Source organism: Mchenga conophoros, linkage group LG18 (assembly GCF_057382185.1).
Source record: "Mchenga conophoros isolate Kocher_MC1m ecotype Shallow Benthic linkage group LG18, M_conophoros_male_GT1.1, whole genome shotgun sequence".
NCBI lineage: Eukaryota > Metazoa > Chordata > Actinopteri > Cichliformes > Cichlidae > Mchenga > Mchenga conophoros.
The window spans coordinates 23,476,133-23,482,130 of NC_140543.1; the positions used below are offsets into that span (position 1 = coordinate 23,476,133).

Below are 5,998 nucleotides of genomic sequence, written 5' to 3' on the forward strand. Positions count from 1 at the left end.
TATGTGTGTATATCCGTGTTGCATGATGTATGTTCATATGTTTTTCTCATTTTCCCGTGATCCACACGCACACACAGCCCTTGCACATAGACCCATGAGTATAAAAGGAAAAGGTAGCCAACTGTTAATTGCAGTAAACCCCCAAAGATGTGTTGATATTTCAAAAGCTTCACAAAGTCTACTGAAAGCCATTTTTTGTTCATCACGTAACATAAATCTCACAGATAAATTTAAAAAAAGCAAACAAACAGGAGAAAGAACTTTAAAAATTGTGAAAGGCTTTTTTAGGGGGAAAATGCTGTTTTTAATGTATGTGAAACTGCATGTATGTGCACACAAGGCACACGGAGACGGCACCACAGAGCTGCAGGGTCACAGATGAAATACCTGAGAGAATAATGTATTACTGAGACTTGTGTATGCACAGTTGGATGCCGGGAACAGTCTCTTATATGGACCTAAATATAGGAACTCTGCTCTTGCTGCCTGTGGACTCTCACTTAGTCTCCCTGTTTCTGTCTGACTGGCTTGAACGCACACACAGGCGCGCGCAAGCACACACCCCTCAACAAACACTCAAGGTTATCACAACTTTTGTCTCACACACAAACTTGCACATTTGTGTGTGTGTGTCTCATGAGGACTCTGGTGAAGTAGGGCAGGCTGGAGGAAAGTGGGGCAACAGGGGCGCGGGAAGTGAGCCCAGTCAGAATATCAATAATGGATAAACATGTTACCATCAGTAGGGAGTGAAGGAGAAGGAGTCATGGAGAGAAATAGAGGACCTGGGAGAAAGGGTAAAGAGTTGCAACAAAGGACAAGCGCATAGAAGAGGTTAGTGAAAACGAGGAGGTGAGAACGACAAAAACACTCCCACAGACGCAGGTGAGGGGAAGATGACTAAGGAAGACGTTAAAGGTTTTTTCTAAACATTAACTTAAAGTCACCTTCACTGCACTGCGGTGAAGCTCGGAGACAAACATGTTAGACTCCAAATAAATCAGCAAAAACCAAAACATTCCTCAAAAAATTATTTCATTAATTTAGGTAAAAAAACATTTTAATACGGTGTTACTGCAAACAACTTTTCTTTTACGAGTAACCATGAAACTAGAAAAAAAAAACTTTTTTAGCCACTTTTGTCACTTTGTAACAGTTAATGCCGTTTCTACTCCATTTGCAAGTGAAATGTGTGCACATCAACCACCTCCGTCGGCGCGAATGCATATTACTTTAGTGATAATACCTCTGCAATTTTTTTTGGTCATCTTTTTTTCTTCCCAAAGAGTCCTTGAATCGGTGGTAGTAAGTGCTGGAGCGGAGGCGAGTGAGAGAATGGGGGGAAAATGAAAGGAAGTAAGGTTGAGTTTGGAACTGTACCATTTTTCACATTTAAGCAGGCAAACCGATGTGAGAGGTGAGCCATCCAACGGTGTTCCAAATCCATTTAGCCTGAGGTAAATGATGAAAATAGGATGCACAGGGCTCCACTCTGCACGCCATTGTCACCCCTGATTCATATTTATGCAGCCTTTAGCATAAAATCAGCAGTGTGTGTGTGTGTGTGTGTGAGAGAGAGAGAGACGCTCTGTTTTTTCATGTCTGCCTCTATGAGAGTATGAAGGGGGAGGAAAAAGAAAGAGGAGGGCGTTCAGAGGTTTTTCTGCTACAAGGCATCTTACTTTTTGTATAAATTTTGCCTCTTGTAACCCCAGGTGTGTGTGTGTGTGTGTGTGTGTGTGTGTGTGTGTGTGTGTGTGTGTGTGTGTGTGTGCGCGCATGTATTCGTGTGTACTTTTGTGCAGTCTGAACTGTATATTTGCATTTGGAAACCATCTTACTGATTGGCTCCTTGGCGCTTGAGTTCAACAGTCCACGAGGCATTTTTGGGCAATTGAAAAATTCAGCTGTGTCCACTTTTGTCTGCTCTGGTCCGACACAAAAGAGGCACGATGGTGAACAATGGAGCGAAAAAGAAAATGACTTGTGCCCTCTCAAATGTGTTACATAGTGCATTATTGATTCAACACAGGTAAACACCAGCAAACAAATTGATGCACTATTTATTCTTAAGGGCATCAATAAAATGGAAAAGTCATGTAGGAGAGATGGGGATTTGTGTCCTAGAATGTCTGCGTGTGTGTGTGTGTGTGTGTGTGTGTGTGTGTGTGTGTGTGTGTGTGTGTGTGTGTGTGTGTGTGTGTGTGTGTGCGTGCGTGTGTGTGTGTGTGTGTAAACACACTGACAGCCTGCCTCTGTTCTTATCCCCATGTACAAGCCTCTCTATTATTCCTTCCTTAATGGCACTAATTAGACTGTTCCCTTTAATTAATCTACCTTTGACTGAGCGAGTGTTTGTCTGTGTGTGTGAGCGCACAGTGTGCTTGTGTACTTGTGTGGGCGACTTTGTATGTAGGCAACACTGCAAATGTGACCCAGTGATCCCAGCGCTCTGGAAATAAGTGGCAGGATTTATGCAGCATGTGGAGCTCCTTGAATTCTCAGAGCAGGGCAAAACTGCACACCTACGAGGTGTCAAGGTGGAGAGACTACAAGTGGAGTCCACTATGGTCTCCTAATTTCCGGCAAAGGGTGCAATTAACAAAAGCAGTGCTCTTGGTTTGCATGAGGAAGTACGGAGGAGCAGTGGGGGGATTGCAGATGGAGTTTGCACCAGTTCTCCTGTTTCTTTAATAAATACGATCCCGCATAGTTCTCCCTCTTTTCTCTGTTTCCTCTTGACTGTTTCTTATTTTGGTTTGCCTCGGGTCCCGTGGAAAACCCAGTCCACCTCAGCAGAGAAAATGAGACAGTGTTTCTGCCTATTGACTTACTGTTTTCTTTCCATAATTGTTGCCATAAAGCATAATTAAACTTCATTGTTCATTCCTCCATCCTCCCCCTGCCTCTTTGCCACTCTCTTTCTCTGCTCTTCACGAGTTAGAAAGTAATTATATCTCAGTATGCCTCCAAGACGGCACACTCCTGATCCACTGATGAGAGCAGGCTGGGAGGTTGAATATAATGAAAAGGAATACATTACAGGATGCTGGAACACCATAAGCCTGTCCTTACAGATACCTGCTGCTTCGACATAGCATACCAATAGGTTCTCACAAAATCCCACCACAGCTACAAGACAGAATTGAGTTGTTCGTTTTCTTCTTTTTCTTCTTTTTTTGTAAGTCAAAGTAACATGAGTGCATAAGGGTTGATATTGCGTACGGGGTAATCATATTGCACTGTTTTTCTACTCCGGGAGTAACCACTGGGGAAAATTTCGACTTGTTTTTCCACGTTTGCTCTATCTATTGATAGCTACGTAACGCGCTGTCGGCCTCAAGATAATTAAAATCAAAATCTCTGCAATCAGAGCTTGAGGTAAAGTGACATCCTCCCCTATATTTGCATTTACATCTTTGCTTTTCTTTCATGTGAAAAAAGGCAGAAAAGGTGGGAGACAGACAACAACAGCAACGCAACCTCGCCCGTCTCCTGGATTTTCAAAACAACAAAAATCTCCAGAGTACCTTCTGCATTGTGAGGTGTTTACTTTGTCTGACTAACATGCAGCATTCCCTGCTCAAATGTAACAGTCACAGTACTGAAAACAAAGTGAGTACAAACAGAACACAGCACCTGCTTTCTTTGTACAGTAGTTTGCTATAAATGAAATCACTGGGTGGTATTCATATTAATATCGGAGAGCGTTAAAATATGTTTTTGATGATTGATTTTTGTTTGTGCTTTAATATCATTGCATCATGTAAAGGAAAAAAACCACAATCCAATGCTCCAGTGGATCTAATTATCAAGAACAATTCAGCTCTCTTCTTTCTCTTTAAAGTAGACAACACACTCTTATTACATACTACACTAGTATATATTAGTATATAATACAATATTATTATATACTACACTGATGTAGCAATATTTTTTGCTACATCACTGTTTCATTTTACTCCTTTTCAAGCATCTTTGGTCTTAGAGAACCTAAAATCTTCAGCATATATTCGCTAATGCACTCTCATCAAACTTCAATGCAATTTTCCTGTGAAGAAGAAAAAAACTACAACCAAACCCAACCACGAGACAAGATTTCAAAACCTGCCTGGCAAAGCTTTTTTAAGTTAATAAGGTTACGTTTAGGTATGTAAACATGTTTTTGGTTAAAAAGCGGGATGTCCCACACCCTTTGTGGTTAAAGCTAAAACAAACATACCAACCAGTTGTTATTGAACCTCTACAGCAGAAATAATAATGTATAGAGACTGTTATAGAAGAGCTGTAGGACAAACAGAACAGGAGCAGCATGTGTCAAAGGTCAAAAGCAGAACTTTTCTTTCTTCCCAGAGGTTGTTTTTCCCATAAACTAGCTCTGTTTTTGTGTACATGTGTGTCTGTGTGTGCGTGCGTGTGACCATCTGAGCATATGAGGTAATAATTAAGGCATATAAGGCAAGAGTGAAGAATATTGTGGGAAATGAAGTGTTAAAATTTACAGAAGAGTGAGGAAACAAAGCCTAAAGAGGGGATAAATGACAAAATATGCAATAGCTTAGGGAGGTGCCACCTCTGCAGCCACTTTTCTGTCACAGAGCGAAGAAACCAGCATCACAGCATCAGCATACAAACACCTCAGTAATGAAGCGCCAGCAGTCCTGGGCTCTAACCACACAGACCTATCCATCTCCCCCATGCATTATTCACCACACACAGCCATTTTACCGCCCAGCGCACCCGGCAAAGATTGGTTCCACTTTTTATTTATCTGTTTTTCATCCCCACCCTCCTTTCCCTCCTCCTTCCTTTCCGCAGCTTTTCAATTAAATTAAGGCAAGCGCGACACTAAATCCATGCAGCAGAGGCTGCCCACATGACAATTAGACTGTCAGCTAGACAGAGAAAAAGGAAGAGACCAGATAGTGAGGAAAGCCTAGGTAGGCTGGCAGCGCCGAAATGCTCATTTAGAGAAGTCAACTAGAGCCCAGACAATATGTCCGAGATAGTGCTTTGTAGTTCTTTGAGAACACATTCTGCTCAGACTACAAGTACAATCTTAATAAAGGCCAGCTTTAAATATCTAATAAAATCAACCAGTTAATTAAGCACAAATGTAAACATTAAACAATTTATACAAATAAACTACAGATTTAGATCATACTTCATCTGATTAATGTCTTTCAGATGAACCCTATAATCAACCTGCGCCATTATTTCCCAGCTTTGTGGAGTGCTTTGGTTTGAATGCTGGCAACTGTGCCAAGAGCTGGAGTTAGTACGCTACAGGTGCACCTAACAAGGTTAATAAAATGCAAGCTGATTAGTCTACCGTGTGCGCTAAGAAGGAGAAGCAGTGGTTTTAGATTCCCTTTATTAGATGATGGGATCGAGGAAACAGTTGCCTCTTCAATTTGAAGCAAACGGAATAACACAGAGAAACAAGACAATCTCAAATTTTTCTTCTTTTCTTCTCACTAAACTGACCATAGCACTTGGCCCATATCGGTCTGCCATTTTCAAAATATCTCTTCTACTAGCCTGAAAATGTGTCCTTATTAGAGTACACATTCATTCTTGTAGTGTCTGAGCAGTTAAAGAAATTACTACTTGCTCCTCCAAGTCGTTTTTCAAAGGGAAAAAAAGTCTCCTAGACCTCATGCAAAAATGGCAAGATTCAGCAGAACACTAACCCAAATATCTCAAAGATTTGAATAATGAAAAACTGCATTCAGTTAATCACCTCCAGATAAACTTTGCCTGTTTAGTCTACGCTGCCCTTTAATTGCACCACATTTTATGCATTGATGCTAAATTAAACTAACTGATTAGAATTAGATTTTTAACGTTGCTCTCCCGGCATTGATTAAACTCTTAAAAGCACATCTCATTTGCCTTTGTTTAGTATGCATGAATCTATAAATTCCATCGCCAATGCCAATGCAAATTCAGCATTGACTACCTGCACTGTAAAGCTACCCTTTGCCGCAAAGGTTGT

The 5,998-nt window shown here is 41.1% G+C and overlaps 1 long non-coding RNA gene across 1 annotated transcript; it reads left to right on the plus strand.

Annotated features, from left to right (window-relative positions):
* Positions 1 to 640: 640 nt before the first annotated feature.
* Positions 641 to 3,830, plus strand: LOC146553796 (uncharacterized). Its single transcript, XR_014889459.1, has 3 exons — positions 641 to 834; positions 3,445 to 3,615; positions 3,773 to 3,830. It is a non-coding gene; the product is annotated as an uncharacterized LOC146553796 (long non-coding RNA).
* Positions 3,831 to 5,998: the final 2,168 nt, after the last annotated feature.